The following is a 17576-nucleotide window of genomic DNA, read 5'->3' as shown; positions in this document are numbered from 1 at the left end:
AGCCGGACAGGTATATATTATATAATGACGGACCTGCTGGACACTGTCAGCACTGCAGACTCCTAAAGTTAACTACTAGTATGAAGAAGATAGAAAAAAAAAAAAAAACACCACAGGTAGGTATACAATTATGGACGAGCGACTGCCGACACAGAGGTAGCTACAGCCGTGGACTACCGTACTGCGTCTGCTGCTAGTATAGACTGGATGATAATGATATAAAATATATATATATATCACTACTGCAGGACAGGTATATATTATATAATGACGGACCTGCTGGACACTGTCAGCAGAATGCGTTTATAGAATAAAAACACCACACGACGAGTGTTTAACTTTTTCAGGCAGACAATCACAATATACTGGTGGTCACTGGTCAGTCACACTGGCAGTGGCACTCTGGCAGCAAAAGTGTGCACTGTTAAATATATGTACTCCTGCTATAACTGCTCCCCAGTCTCCCCCACAATTAAGCTGTGTGAGCAGTGAGCACTCAGCACAGTCAGATATACATAGATGATGCAGCACACTGAGGCTGAGCACAGATATGGTATACTGTGTCACTGTGTATCGTTTTTTTTCAGGCAGAGAACGGATTATATTAAATAATAATAAAACTGCACTGGTGGTCACTGGTCAGTCACTAGTAAACTCTGCACTCTCTGAGTACTCCTAAGCTCCAGTAAATCAAGTGTCTCACTCTCACTATCTATTTCTATTCTAAACGGAGAGGACGCCAGCCACGTCCTCTCCCTATCAATCTCAATGCACGTGTGAAAATGGCGGCGACGCGCGGCTCCTTATATAGAATCCGAGTCTCGCGGGATGATGACGTTCGGGCGCGCTCGGGTTAGCCGAGCAAGGCGGGAAGATCCGAGTCTGCCTCGGACCCGTGTAAAAAGCGTGAAGTTCGGGGGGGTTCGGTTTCCGAGAAACCGAACCCGCTCATCACTAGTGGAGAGTGCTTAATATTCATCATTTTCTGCTGGGTGGGCAGATTGCTTGACTGCAGATATCTCCAATTCCTGGAAACAGATTTCTTAGCTTTCAATGGGATAAAAAAAAATGATAGAGTCACACCTTTTAGGAGGTACTGGGGACTTGGGGATAAGAGTTTAGGAGCCAGAGCAATCCACCGACGAAAATATAAAACTGCATACCAGGCGTGTGGAGCTGGAGAAGTGACCAACTGCTGGAAGGCTGATATATCTGGTTCTGGGCATAGTAGAGACAAGCTGTCAGTATCCACCAAAAGGGGAGCGTTCCAGCATTTGGAATATACCCTCAGAAAAAGTCAGACAGGACCCAAGATATCTGGCTGGCTGGGAAGAGCAATTAACAGGTTCAGATGGGTACCACTGCTTTGAAGTCAGATATCTCCGGTTACCGAGGGCCGGATTTAAAAAATCTGGTATCCTTGGAAAATGGGACCCTCAACTATCAGCCTGGGGCCCTTAGGCAACTGCCCATTGGGCCCATACGGAAAGACATCCCTGCTCTGTAATATGCCTCAACTTTATAAATGAAATGTAATAATAATAGGATCAGAGGTTGTGGCCTCCATTGCATTAGGACTGTAGGGGTTTAGAGTTACTAAAGCTTCTGAAACAGACACGTGGAGGTGTTGCCTATAACAACCAATCAAATTCTATCATTTTCTAGAATTCAATAGAGAAATGGTAACTCAAATCTGATTGGCTGCTATGGGCATCACCTATACTTTTAATTTTTTGATGCTTTAGTAAATCTATGCCTAGATAAGAGATAAAGAGATCCATTACTGGTACCCTTACATACCTGCCAACAGTCCTGGTTTTCCGGGGAAGAGGAGCAGTGCTAGAAATGAGAGTAGACCTAGGTATGTTTTGGCTGGATCTGGCATAGTTTAGGAGGTTTCAGCGGAGTTGCTTACTTTATTCTTCCTTTAAGTTGCGAGGTATGCCTGAGTGGGGCTTATTTACACATATGGGGTTTATTTACACATCTTTTGACTGTATGCTTGGAATATTCTATTTAGAAGTAACACTTGCCTTGTTTCCCTTGAGTAAGAGCCAACACAGGCGCGGCTCCTGCTCAGATCTCCTGATAATGTGAAACTGATCCTGCAGAAAGTAATCATCCCCACACAGACAATAGCAAACATATGGTTTTGGGATTGAAACTGCAGCTGCAACTGTCAGGTGTGCTTTATTTGATTTAACATAACATCATAGCTGGTTTGTGTAGTTCATCTTTTCCGGGTCATTCTAATGTGTCACGCTTTGTCACATCTATTGCCAGCAGATTTCTGGATTCTGATCACTTTTCGTGGGCTCGTCTAACAGAAAAGAATAATTTTACTTCTTGTATGAAATATTCTTTGTTTCACGGCAAAAGTAACACACTAAACAATTAAACTTTTATATTTCTAATAGTACGTCATTAATAATAATCTTCCCAAGGTGACTCTGTTCTACTGGATCATGCAAAAGAAAATCAGTATTTCCATAAGAAATAGTTTTGAGCTGCAGGACCATTACTTTAGAGCAGAGGTTCTCAAACTTGGTCCTCGGGAGCCCACACAGTGCATGTTTTGCAGGTAACCCAGCAGGTGCACAGGTGTATTAATTACTCACTGACACATTTTAAAAGGTCCACAGGTGGAGCTAATTATTTCACTTGCGATTCTGTGAGGAGACCTGCAAAACATGCACTGTGTGGGCCCCCGAGGGCCGAGTTTGAGAACCTCTGCTTTAGAGTAACGGTTCTATGGAATATTCCTTAACTTTACCTGCCAGTATACACTAGGATACTTAATGTTACATATATTACCTTGAATACCTTTGTTGAATCCATGACTTAAAACAGTAGATCATTGCAACAACTTTTTCGCCACCAACCAATCAGCATCCACTAATCAGAATCATAAAGCAGGAATACTGCTCGTTATACATGCAACTTCCCTGAAGAAGACACATTGCGCTGGAACGCGTTGGAGGAATGTCTCTAACCTTTATACTATTCATTTCACATTCAGCAGCAATACCTCCTTGCCAGAGAGGTGATAAGGCTGCTTGCGGAAAATGACCACACCACAACTGAAGCACAATCATATCACCACTGGGAGATCTACAGCGATCACAGCACCAAAAGGCTGTAAGATCTGTGCAAGAACAGCTTGCCATCACAAAACACTCAAAGGCAAAGCAACTTTGTCTGTCCAAATCGATGCCGGAAATAGCAATATTTTAATCCGCAGCTGTGGATAAAGGATTTTGTATCGCATTGATCTAATCAGATAAAAGGTTATCGATTAATCCCTGGTCTCCCTTATCACTGCAGATATCTCTTCCCCATACAGTGGTATGTGCAATTCAGAGAACAAAGGCAACCTCAGTTTACCATTCCTCTTCTACATAATCTAACGCCATCTGTAAATGGCGCAATGGGCCTCCTTGGGGGGGCAGAAAAGCAGTGAAGTACACTATTTCCCCCGTCACCAAGCAGAAGTCCCACAAAGTCCAGATGAAGGTGAGTTGTAGCAAGTGTGACAGGGGGTGGAGACAAATTTTCTGTTGATATAGTCTAAGTAGTTTCTGTAAACACTGATGGCTGCAACTACTTTACTTGTGGTCACGGTGGGTGGCATGGCCCCACTTGGCATGGACCACCATGGCTCAGGGGCCTATGTGTGCTACACCCATTATAAATGTTGACAGAGTGTACTGGGCTATCTGGTGCAGTGACGTCAGTCCACACACTAGATGACTTAAACAGCAATGCAGGTTTATTTAGTGAACACAGGGGACTCAGATGTAACACTGATAGCTGTAATCAGGAGCCCATATATCACACAATGTAACAGCATTAGGTAGTGGTACTTATCAGGAGATGACTGTGGTGGTAAAGCATGGTAGACTGCACAGCCGTGCAGTCTGACTCCAGCAGTAGAGAAGATGATGCATGCACTGGAACACTGTGAGTCTCTGTAGCTGAGATCTGCTCCCAGTACACCAGGACTCTGTCTCTCAGTCTCTCTTTGTCACAATCTCCTCACTCTCTCTGAGATGGAGGAACAGGAACTACATCATATAACTCCGCCTCCGAGTGACTCCTGGCACTAGAGGTCTAACACTAGGGGGATGCTCCCAGAGACTGATACACAGAAGGAGACAGGTACAGAGCGCACCATATCCTAACAATAAATGTGCCATTGAATACTCCATTTCCTCCACCATCTTGTCAGTCCATGTGACTGTTACTAGAATGCTTGCTTACTAATACTAATACAAACCAGAAACTAGTTACCACACTATACATCAACGTCACTGTTTATACCAAGGTTTCACTAAAATGCCCAGAAAATACCCCCTACAAAACCAAACGCCCCCAGGGGAAACCGTGATTTAACATATTTTGTGTGGATTTGCACTGCGCATGCTTGAACACATGTATATGCGGCTATGCAGACTCATACTCATTTTGCATGTATCAAGCCTCACGACTGGAGAGGATAAACAACTTCAGCAAGGGCTTACTCACACAAATGTGGCCCATACAGACCAGCTGAATGCAATGATTTGTAGTAAACCTGGCAATGCTATGCAGGTGGGGCCCCATCTTGAGATGCGTCTCTGTGGGAATACACTATTATTCCCAGCACTTTTCTTTTGACTAATTTACTACCAACTGTGCTTTGGTTCCACGGTGGCTAATGGGCATATTAATTAATTATCTGGTCTCAGATCCGATAATTATAATTTCTTATCGATGATTTTCCTGAATCACTCTCTGCAGTGTATAAGTAGTGAAGGGATTGCATTCGTTATCCCTTCATCACTGCGCCTGTGCAGTGTGCTGACCTCGCATGCGTGAGTGGTGAGTGTCGGGGAGGGATCCTATAGATCGGTCTCCCGGAAAGTGTCATGAAATGTGACCCATAGATTACAACTGGCTAACACCATCTTCACATGCATTCTGGAGTTTGGTAGATTTGGCTAAAAAGCAGCCCCATAGAAACCTACTATGGGGGCGTCTTTTGTAAGCAAGAATTGGGGACTGCAACAGATACTGTATCTCCGATATGTGCTGCATACGTTCAGGAGACACTTATTTGCAGGTACAATCACAAAATTGGAGTTTTTCGTGGGATGCAAATAATAATTGGTAAATAGGCCTTTAAGTCTCTTCTCGACAAGACCCCAATAACACATATTAGCTGGGATCTAACAATTATGTAAGGGGTTCTAATTTGTAATCTACCAAGAAATGTATATTTTGCCTTCTGTGAGACACAACATACCTCCCAACTGTCCTGATTTTGGTGGGACAGTCCCGTTTTTCACGGACTATCCCGCTGTCCCACCCACGTGCTGCACAGTGTTCTGCAATGGGGGAGGGGGGCGGTTAGGAGACCCTCTCTCACTTGATGCTCTGCTTAGCAGAACATCAGTGAATAGACGCTGTGCGCATGGATTGGCATGCACTCACAGAGCGCTGTCCATGCCCCATGGGCGTAGCTACCATAGGTGCAGGGAGTGCAGCTGCTATGGGGCCCAGAGCTGAGAGGGGCCCACCTACCCTGTCACTGTTACATGTGTTATATATTTTTTACCATTCCTACCGTAGATACATAGGGACCCTTACAAACTTTTGCCATGGGGCCTACAAATATCTTGCTTTGCCTCTTTACCTGCTCATAGTAATGTGGTATAAAATGAACCAGAAAGCATTATAATGTTACATAATATGAACTGGGGCACTGTAATATGACACAGTTCGAAGTGAAGGCACTATAGTGTGGCATAATATGAACTGGGACAGCACTGTAATACAGCATAATATGTAGTGTTGCATAATATGTAAATTTGGGGTACTGCGTTGCATGTTGTGTACTGGCAGCCCTACATTGTGACATAACATGAACTAGGGCACTATTATGGGGCATAAAATTAATAACTGCTGTAGAAAGGTGTCTTTCAAGATGCATTGGGTCAGGGGCCCCTACAAAATAGTGCTATGGGGCCCTCAAAGTTCTGGCTACGCCCCTGCCATGCGCCCATAGTGATGAAAATGGGGGGCATGGCTAGTGATTGCTGCACTTACTGTAAGGCCACGCACCCCGTAGCTGCGAGGCCATGCTTCCTATTTTTGTGCTCGCACCTGCGGCCCGCACAGATGTCCCTCGTCACCAGATCAAGGAGCCCATGTGAGTCCCAGATGTGCAGGAATAGTGCTCATTATACATGCAACTTCTCTGAGGAAGACACATTGTGCTGGAACGCGTTGGAGGAATGGCTCTCACCTTTATACTATTCATTTCACATTCTGCAGCAATACACCATTGCCAGAGAGGTGATAAAGCTGCTTGAAGAAAATGACCACACCACAACTGAAGCACAATCATATCACCACTGGGAGATCTACAGCGATCACAGCACCAAAAGGCCATAAGATCTGTGCAAGAACAGCTTGCCATTACAACACACTCAAAGGCCAAGAACCTTTGTCTGTCCAAATTGATGCCGGCAGATCAAGGACCTGGGAGGTATGATACAATGAATCAGCTGTGTAGTTACACACACTTCCAAGGTACATATTTCAGTTTATGTACTAAGGCTTGGAGAGTGATAAAGTGGAGAGATATAAACTACCAATTGGCTGGTACTTTCTCTCTCTCCAAGGCTTTAGTACATCTCCCCCCATTTCATGCATATTGCATATATATCCTATGTTGAGAAAAAAAAATGTGACTGAAGCTAAATGTGATAAAGCAATTAGCAATCTTCCTCTGTCTGCTTGCAGTTTGGCACTGCCCATCAGTTTTCTTTCCCATATTGTAACCAGAAGAAGTCAGTCTGTCATTTGGCTACGTATCTCTGTATCTACCGAGGTCAAAGCTACAAGGAAGAAGAGATTTAGGCTTTGGCCTGAAAAGAAATCCCTGCGGACGAAGTCTGTGATCCTCTTCTGAGTAGTTCTGGCTAAATATAACCTCTCTCAGCCACAAAAGGCAAAAAGTAAATCTATTCTCATCAGAAACTGCTCTGTCTCACATTTTATTATTGTATTACTTCATTTCCTTTCTTAATAATGTGTGTAATGCTCTTTTCTTCAGGCCAAATTATTTATTGTATTACAGGGAATTAAACCTTCACGTCTTAGGCTGGTTACTGATCGGCGATGTGTCTGGAAAATGCAAGTGGCATCAGGCATATAATAGCAGTATTCTAATGGGATCTCGTTATTGTAACCCAGTGGGAAAACTATTTGTAATCCTCGTGGAAATAACGTACTGTATGTAATACAAGCAAATTCTTCACTGTCACAGACCTTCATATGTAATCTAAAGGATGTTCATGGGAAACGTTTTTAAATTGTAATGCAATGCTGATTCTTCCTACACTAACTGGTAATTCACGGGAATTCTTCTTGCAATCTGCAGAAGTTGTCTTTAATTTGTAATTCTCTTAGGTCAGACTTTTGGATTTAGGGGTAATTCAGATCTGATCATAGATATGGTAAATTTAGCACATCTACAATCAGTTTCTCAGACATGTGGGGGGACGCAAGCACAGCGCTAGTACGCCCTGCATGTCTGCCCCCCCCCACAAGGGTGCAAAAGCATCGCACAGCGACGATGCTTTTACACCTGACGAGTAGTTCCCTGCCAGTGCAGCTTCTTTGCGCTGGCAAGGGGCTACTCGCCGCGTCCCGGGGCGCATCGGTTGCGTGTGACATCACGCAACTGCTGTGGCCTGCCTCAGCAACGGTCCAGACACGCCTGCGATGTCCAGACCGCGCCCTGCCAATGGCGTTCTAACGCCATTTGCACGCCCCCTGACCGCCTCTTTCTGTCAATCAGGTCCCAACTTCTGCACAGCAGGAGACTATGCAGCGCTGCTACAGAAGCACTCTGTCACCACTGTAACAGTGCATAAAAGGAATTACTAAAAAAGAAAATGGTAGTAGACTCTCCTATTTATGGGGCACTCATGTATCCACATAGATATGGCCCATACAGTATTGAAAAAGATTCTTATAAAACGTAACTTTTATTTGAATAATAATAAAATGGAGTGTATTCACTCCTGCGTTTAAAAGGCAAAATATTGACAAAAAACATTAACTAACATACCACATAAATATGTAAAATATGTACAGGTTAGTAGATACTAGATTAGATTGTCCACAAGGTGAATAAGGATAGGCAAGGCCTTAAGGTGTGTTCCTGGGTTCTGCTATCCCGTATCTGCTTCAGCATAGAATACAGGTTGAGAGACCCCCACTTACACCAGCCAATGTAGCTTTAAAGTAGTACCAGGGTTTATAGGTGTGCCTTAAGTCTTCTACTGTTGGCTGATGACCTTATGTCAGCGCAGCCAATGAGAAGACCCATCGGCACTCCTAGGCCCTGATAATAAGAATGAGAAATGAAAATTGAAAAATTGAAAACACAAAGATGTATATTTGGTAAGAATATGAAAAATGGCTCTGCTATCTCTTACCATATGTTCAATAAAGGTACAAATAACCCTAATCACCAGCAGGCCGTTGTGAATCAAATTTCTACTGATAATTCAGGTAATGCGATGATGGAATGCAGTGGTGGTGGGCTAAAATAGTGACTAGGGGGTCTTCATAGAGCAGAGATATACTCTGTTTTGCAGAACACAGGGCTTTTCTCTGCTTTGTGCTATTCACAGAGTCGGTTTCTGTGGAGAAGGTCCTAACTTCCTGTCAGGTCTGTGTAAATGTCTGTTCTCGGAGGGGGCACTAGTGGGTCAGTGGTGGTATGATGGAAGAAATAAGGAGGCTGTAGTAAGTTCCTGCGCATGTGCGCAATGATGTTTATTAAATACACACAGCAATATAATGATTACTGGAACAGGAATAACAATACAGAAGTTTCACAGCGTGGAAGCTGACATTGGTTTTAAGTACAGTCACGAAGAATGAGCTGATCTGGAAATCAGTGGTAATTAGAGAACAATAATGACCGGCCTGGGAGCCGATGGCAATCAATGATGGTCGGCCTGGGAGCCGATGGCAAATAAACCATGGTCGGCCTGGGTGCCGATATGAAGCAGAGTCTATATCCTGAGGATAAATAGTGACACAGAGATTCGGCCTGGAAACCGATGGGAGAATGTGATGGAACAACACAGGCAATAAGTAACTTTTGGTATTCAGTCTACAAATAACGATGGTCGGCCTGGGAGCCGATGGCAACTGAAAGCAGTACTCTGGAGGTAAGTAATACAAATGGTATAGTAACAGTCACAGGTAATGAACTGGTCTGGGAACCAGTGTAATTAGCAAACTGCGATGATCGGCCTGGAAGCCGATGGTGAACATCGATGGCTGGCTTGGAAGCCGATGGCAACAGGATCAATATGCAGGAGGTAGGTAATGCAACCAATGGTAGTAAATACAGGCAATAAGTAACTCTGGTAATCAGTCTGGAAACCGACAGCAATAGGTTCACACAGTCAGAATAGATGCACAAAGTCCACAGAGCCAAGCAAGGCTATAGCAGGAGACAGTTGGTAATATACAAGCTGGTTGTTTAAGTGCTGGATACAATAGCACAGTGCTGAATGCAGATTAACAACACACAGGTGAGAATGATGAGGCAGTACCTGGAGAGAGTCTCTTACTGCATGTAGAAGTAGAAGCTGACTGTCGAAGGAGTTGTAGCAGAGCTGGATGGCTGGAGCCTGTAGTTTCATGGAGACACTGAAGCTAGGAAATCACTGGAGACTGCTGGTAACTGGAGCTGAATGCATATGAAACTGCACCAAACTGGATGGCTGATGCCTGTAGTTCCACGGAGACACCAAATCTAGGAAGTCACTGGAGAATGCTGGTGACTGGATCTGAATGCAGATGGAACTGCACCAAACTGGATGGCTGATGCCTGTAGTTCCACGGAGATAATACAAAGGGGAATCTCTGAAGACAGGAGACTGGAGCCAGGAGGAGCTTGTGCACAGGATGTGATGCGTTGTTCAAGGCAATCATGGAATATGCTGCCAGGCTGAGATTGTGACCTCTGGAGGCCAGTACATCAGAGCACTGGTAAGTGACGTGATCCAAAATTCAGATTCCTGACAGTACCCCCCCTTTTATGGGTGGGCACCGAACACCCACATTGAAACTTGAGGATCCTTGGAGAAGAACTTTAGGAATACACAAAAGCAGAGGTCCTCAAAAGTCTTGCCAACTTTCATCTTCAGAAGAAAGACTTTTCTCATCAGAACAAGTAGACCATTCACCGTCATTTGAGACAGAATTTACTTCCTGGGAGAAGACATAGCTAGGAAGGATAGAACCTCCGATAATGTAACTTGAATCGTCATCAACAAACTCACTTTCAGAGTCAGAGTCCAGGTCTAGTGTGGTCATGGGAGTCTTTTGTTTAGGAACAACAATATCTGAGTCAACTTGTGGTCCAGTGAATTTGAAACAATGTGAGACACCAGGAATAGAGTTAACGGAAGCATAGCCAACTCTTACATCAACAGATCGTAGACTTTGAACTGGTTTTGAAGCTCTCCAATTCCTGTCATTATTGAAATCTCTGGTGCATTGATTCAACAAAGCCTGATTATGCTTGGTAAGAGTTGGATCGAAAAACTGAGAACTGGAAGACTGATCAGAAGACAGAGTAGATGCTGAACCCGGGGAGTCAATTCTTTCATAAGTATTGCTGTAAAATGGAGACACGGAAGTATATGCAACTTTCAAATCCAAAGTCAGAGATCCTTATTTTGACTTTGCGAGGTTTCCTTTCTTCGCAGCTTGGAAATCTTTGATAGCTTGGTCTAATGTAGCCTGATCTTGCACAGACAGAGATGCTGGGGAGGATTTAGCAGTAGGCAGACTGTTGACAAATTGGGCTGAATGCCCAGATGGCTTTGAATGGCCTAACTTTGGAGCAAACTCCTGTTTTACTGCTTCGAGGAAAGCGGCAAGATCGTTCAGTAGCGGATCTTTAGATTCAATGAGAGGATTTGCCCAATCCAGTGCTTTACCTCTGAAGAATAGGAGAAAATATCTGATTGCATTGACTGAGTAAAACTCATTGAAGTTCCCGACTCAGTAACAGCGAGGTATTGGCTCGCTAATGCACGGAACTGAGCATAATCACCATCAAAGTAAATTGGAGCTTGAGTATCAAGTGGACACTTGGAAGGCGGAATGTCAATTAAAGTCTCAGAAGACAATGTAGGACATTTGAGAGTAGAGAACTGGAATAAGCATTCAGAAGCAGGAGTGGAATCAACTTGAGATTCTCTAGGGTGGAGAGAGGATGTCATCTCCAGAACTGACTGACAGGAGTTTCCAGCTAATGTTGACTGAACACTAGAAACTTCATCTTGGGGTGAGATGCTTAGAGCCTCCATCTTGGTTGAGGCAACTGCACTATCTGCAAGAACTGTGGACTCTGGATATATCGACAGGAGTTCATTACTTGAAACACTGGAGTGAACCGGATCAGGTTCAGAGGAGCTTGAATCACCAGGAACTGAAGGCGGCTTTGGACAGACGGTTGAAACTGGGATTTGTCCAGGGATACTTGAATTGGCTTGAACTGAAGGAGGTTGATCCGGACAGACAGATGGGACCGGATTGGGTCCAGAAAAGCTTGAACTGGCTGGGACTGGAGGAGTCTTCAAATTGACGGATAGGACCGGATTAGATCTGAAGATGCTGGAATCAGCTGGAACCAAAGGAGGCTGTTCCGGACAGATGGATGGGACCGCATTGGGTCCGGTAAAGCTTGAACCGACTGGGACTGAAGGAGTCTTCGGATTGACGGATAGGATAGGATTACATCCGAAGATATTGGAAATGGCTGGAACCGAAGAAGGCTGCTCATCATTGGAAACGGAGCTACTCTGGCTGGCTGGAACCAGTGGAGTCTTTGGACTGATGGCTGGAACCGGGTAAGGTCCATTGATACTTGACTCTTTATCAACAGAATCTGGATGTTCAGATGATCCATCTTGGAGCTGTACAGAGCTGGTAGCACTCTCAGAAGTTGACAAACAAAAGTTCATGTCTGTATCTGTGGCTTTAAGAATTCCTCCTGGGATCTTGGCCTTGGATACCTCTCTTGAGGCTGAAACTCCAAAGACCCCTCCTGGGGTTAATAGATCAGACATACTTCTTTGAGTTGCATGCCCGGATGCCGCTTCTGGAATCTGAACATCAGATACCCCTTCTGGGTTCACAACATCAGATGCCCCACCTGGGTCTGTAGAAACAGAGACTTCTTTAGTTATGGGTAACATAGCCAGTCTCTTTTGATTTCTGAACTTGGACCCCAATCGTAGACTTTTTGGACACTTCTGTCCGGAATAGAGGAAACTGGAACTGTAGATGAAACACAGGAAGGTTTTCAGGGGAAAACTCTGGGATGTTGGGACCTGTCACCAACTTTTGACTTGTGGAGAGAACAGTCTTTAATGAGGTGACTAGAACTCCCACAGTAGAAACACAGGAGAAGCTGCTTGCGATGCCGGCATTCAGCTTCCGTGAGTTTGGAGTGTGAGTAGCTCTGGAATGTACCCTCTCTCTGCACAGGAGGAGAGACTTTAGTTTTAAGGAAGTCTGACACAGTGGTTGTATTAGACTCAGTAGGTTAAACAGGACTTTTTACTGCGTTTAAAGCACCTCCTAGGATTTCTAGTATTATTGGAATAATTCTTGAGAGAAGACTTTGAAGTTGTTCCAATAAATGACAGAAAGTCCTCATTGGTTCAAGTTTCACAGCAGAAGAATTAGCTTTAAAGGGAGTGCCATAGTGCTGACTTGAACGATGTCCAACCATAGGAACAGATTGTGCAGGAGAAGCTGGAATAACCGGAGCAGGAGTGACTTGAACAGGAACCGGAGGAGAAACAGAACGTGGAAGGGATTGCTGCAAAGTATCCAAGCGGGTAGACATTCCCTGTAGAAACAGGATCACTTGCTGTTGCGCAGCCTCTTGACCCTCGCGTCACGATGCAAGACATTGGAGGACCCCTGACCCCACACTCTGACCGCCGTCCGAGTCCATGGGCCTTGAACAAACTTTTAGGTCTGTGTAAATGTCTGTTCTCGGAGGGGGCACTAGTGGGTCAGTGGTGGTACGATGGATGAAATAAGAAGGCTGTAGTAAGTTCCTGTGCATGTGCGCAATAATGTTTATTAAATACACACAGCAATATAATGATTACTGGAACAGGAATAACAATACAGAAGTTTCACAGCGTGGAAGCTGACATTGGTTTTAAGTACAGTCACGAAGAATGAGCTGATCTGGAAATCAGTGGTAATTAGAGAACAATAATTACCGGCCTGGGAGCCGATGGCAATCAATGATGGTCGGCCTGGGAGCCGATGGCAAATAAACCATGGTCGGCCTGGGTGCCGATATGAAGCAGAGTCTATATCCTGAGGATAAATAGTGACACAGAGATTCGGCCTGGAAACCAATGGGAGAATATGATGGAACAACACAGGCAATAAGTAACTTTTGGTATTCAGTCTGGAAACCATTCGCAACTTGCAAATAACAATGGTTGGCCTGGGAGCCGATGGCAACTGAAATCAGTACTCTGGAGGTAAGTAATACAAATGATATAATAACAGTCACAGGTCACTGGTCCTGGAACCAGTGTAATTAGCAAACTGAGTTGATCGGCCTGGAAGCTGATGGTGAACATCGATGGCTGGCTTGGAAGCCGATGGTAACAGGATCAATATGCAGTAGGTAGGTAATGCAACCAATGGTAGTAAATGCAGGCTACAAGTAACTCCGGTAATCAGTCTGACAGCAATAGATTCACAAAGTCAGAATATATGCACAAAGTCCACAGAGCCAAGCAAGGCTATAGCAGGAGACAGTTGGTAATATACAAGCTGGTTGTTCAAGTGCTGGATGCAATAGCACAGTGCTGAATGCAGATTACCGGGATCCGGTCTGAAGATCAACACTGTCTAGGTCGACAATGTTTAGGTCGTCCATTATAGGTCAACAGACACTAGGTCGACAGGGTTGGAAGGTCAACAGGGTTTCTAGGTCGACAAAGTGCTGGATCGACAGGTCAAAAGGTCGACATGAGTTTTTCACATTTTTTTCTTTTTTTTACTTTTTCATATGTAACAATCTATGTGGACTACGAACGGAATGGTAATCTGTGCCGAGCGGTGCACTAATTGGGGTTCCCGGTCACTCTACGAAGAAAACGACCCCCCCCAAAAAAACAACAACTCATGTCCACCTTTTGACCCATCGACCTTGCACATGTCGACCTAGAAACCCTGCCGACCTTCCAACCCTGTCAACCTGGTGACTGTCGACCTATAGTGGTCGACCTAAACATTGTCGACCTAGACACTGTCGATCTAATGATCCACACCCTAAGTACACACTGGTGAGAATGATGAGGCAGCACCTGGAGAGAGTCTCTTACTGCATGTAGAAGTAGAAGCTGACTGTGGAAGGAGTTGTAGCAGAGCTGTATAGCTGGAGCCTGTAGTTCCATGGAGACACTGAAGCTAGGAAGTCACTGGAGACTGTTGCTAACTGGAGCTGAATGCATATGGAACTGCACCAAACTGGATGGCTGATGCCTGTAGTTCCACGGAGACACTGAAGCTAGGAAGTCACTGGAGACTGCTGGTGACTGGATCTAAATGCAGATGGAACTGCACCAAACTGGATGGCTGATGCCTGTAGTTCCACGGAGCTAATACACAGGGGAATCTCTGAAGACAGGAGACTAGAGCCAGGAGACGCTTGTTCACAGTATGTGACGCCTTGTTCAAGGCAATGATACTGAGCAGGAACTCTGGCTATATACCCACTGGACAGCAGGGATTGGAGAATCAAGTCATGTTTGCACTCCAGTGCTCAGGAGTGGATAGCACCAAGTCAGCCAACTGCAGGTGTCATGGCGGCACCCATACTCTGGAGATGGTGGGAATACATCAGGGTACACGCTGTATGGCAAGCGGGGTACACACTGGAGAGAGTCTATGCACATTGCAGCCAATCATGGAACATGCTGCCAGACTGAGGATGTGACCTCCGGAGGCCAGTACATCAGAGCACTGGTAAGTGACGTGATGCAAAATGCAGATTCCTGACATTTCCCCTGTGGCACCCCCGCTCTGTGCCTGAATCACATCCCTACTTTACTTGATTAACGGACAGAAATCTCCTCTACTTTCTGCTTCTCCTGTATGTTCAGATTCGCCATATCAGAATAGTGTAAACTGTACTTTGGTGCAAAATGGGCAGGGAAGTTTAATGCTTCCCTGCTCTCTGCCCGGTACCCAGCACATGCTCTGCCCCCTTGATATCCCAGGAGCCCCTGCAGCAGCCTGGGATCACCACATATGCAGAACAGACCTGTCTGCCAACTCCATGATTCACAGAGGACCGCAGCTAAAGACAATATTCGCCGAAGCCCTGGATACCGGATCACATTGCTGGAAGTATATGTATACATGAATTGCTACTAAACGCTATATATCGCATCGAACCAATGTAATATATTTTCAAAAGTAACAATTCTGTTTTCACTTTCTTTATGAATAGACCACTAGATCTGAAGAACACCGGACATCAGAGCCGGCCCTAGGCATAGACAAACTAGGCAATTGCCTAGGCCATTTGGTATGCCTAGGGGCACCAGCAGCTTCTGCTGATTAAAATGATATGCGACATGCCTATATTCTGTGTGTAGCATTTTGTATGCAGATACAGCCACAGTCGCACACAGAATATAGACATGCTGCATATAATTTTAATTAGCAGAAGCTGCTTGTGCATCCTAGCCACACAGTAATACAAATAAAATGCATTTTCATAAAAAAGGGCGCCCAACATAAGCAGAACTGCCAGCTGACTCACGCCAGGCATCTCCTGCGGCGTATTGAGGCAAGATGTATGAGTACACATCTGTATCCAGGCAGAGGTCACAGTGTTAGCGGCCGTGTGAATGCTGTGTGCGAGTTGGTTGGTTGGTTGTGCAGTAGTGTTTGGCATATGTATAAGGGGCATTAAGTGTGTCATGTGTTTAAATGCATTAATAATGTGCAGCAAATGTGTGTGGGGCACTATGTGTGTCATCATGTGTATAAGGGCATTAATAATGTGCAGCATGCAGTATGTGTAAGGGGAATTATGTGTGTCATTATGTGTATAAGGGCATTAATAATATGCGGCATATGTGTAAAGGGCACTATGTGTGTCTTTATGTGCATAAGGGCATTAATAATGTGCGCCATACAGTATGTGTAAGGGGAACTACGTGTGTCATTATGTGTAAAAGGGCATTAATAAAGGCTGGCATAATTTGCAAGGTGCATTATGTTTAAAAGGACATCAATAATGTGTGTTATATGTGTAAGGGGCATTACTGTGTGGTATTATGTGTATAAATGCATTACTAATGTGTGTCATTATGTGTATAAGGTGCTCTACTGTGTGGTGTTATGTATAGAAAGGGCACTACTGTGTGATCTAATGTGAATAAAGAGCAATATGGTATGGTGTAATGTGAATAGGGGTCAACTCAGTGTGATGTAATGTGAATAATGGGCACTACTGTGAGGAGTAACGTATATGAGGTAAAGTGGTACTACTGTGCGATGTAATGTGAATAAGGGACACTATTGCATTATAAAATGTGAATAAAGTTGCACTACTGTGTGGAGTAATTTGAATTGGGGGTACTATTGTGTGGCCATACCTCTTCCCAGCAAAAACACACCCCTTTTTGGGCTGTGCGCCAAATGTGCGCACTGTTTCTATTTAAAAAATAGGGGGTAGTAACACCAAAATAAGGACTGCTATGGGTAAGGGGTGATGGTGCTGGGAAAGGGGTGCAGGGTCAGAGGTGGAACTAGCGGTGGTGCTAGGGGGCACCAGCCAAAATCTTGCCTAGGGCATCATATTGGTTAGGGCCGGTTCTGCTGGACATGGTGCACTGGACAGTGCAGCAGTGACTTCCGGCAGTGGCCAGCTGACTGTGATCTATAAGTAGTGGTCACAATTGGCTGGTAGATCGCAATCAACACTTTGTTCACTCCTGCCATTGGGCCTCCTCTGCAGACTCTATAGCCTCACCTCCCCTATCCATTTAGAGACCTTTTCTATTGACATATTAGAGAATTTATACTTGTGCTGCTTGGAAGTCCATGACAGTATTTATGTGACAATTTATAGCTGTCAAAAGAAATTTAGTTCAAAGTTACAAAATCTGCATATATGTTTCTGAGCCTATGCGAATTCGAAACAGAATTTGACGGCAGATAAGAACCACTTGGCCCATCTAGTCTGCCCCTTTTACCATACTTTTACCTCAAACCTTATGTGATCCTTAGTTCTTTGTACGGATATCCTTATGTCTATCCCATGCATGTTTAAATTGATGTACTGTCTTATACTCTACCACCTCTTATGGGGGGCTATTCCACTTGTCCACTACCCTTTATGTGAAGTAATTTTTCCTCAAATTTACCCTGGACCTACCTCCCTCCAGTTTCAGAGCATGTCCCCATGTTTTAATACTTCTCTTCATTTGAACAATGTT

The 17576-nt window shown here is 44.5% G+C and overlaps 1 long non-coding RNA gene across 1 annotated transcript in view; it reads right to left on the bottom strand.

The window, feature by feature from the left end:
• Positions 1–2150: 2150 nt before the first annotated feature.
• Positions 2151–17576, bottom strand: part of LOC134935613 (uncharacterized) — a 127521-nt gene continuing 112095 nt past the window's right edge. The window contains exon 3 of the long non-coding RNA XR_010180289.1: positions 2151–2320. This is a non-coding gene — a long non-coding RNA (uncharacterized LOC134935613). The remainder of the gene's footprint in view (positions 2321–17576) is intronic.

The sequence above is a fragment of the Pseudophryne corroboree genome, chromosome 6 (genome assembly GCF_028390025.1).
Source record: "Pseudophryne corroboree isolate aPseCor3 chromosome 6, aPseCor3.hap2, whole genome shotgun sequence".
Lineage (NCBI taxonomy): Eukaryota > Metazoa > Chordata > Amphibia > Anura > Myobatrachidae > Pseudophryne > Pseudophryne corroboree.
The sequence above is the reverse complement of the archived record's forward strand: the minus strand, read 5'-3'. Positions and strand labels throughout refer to the sequence as shown.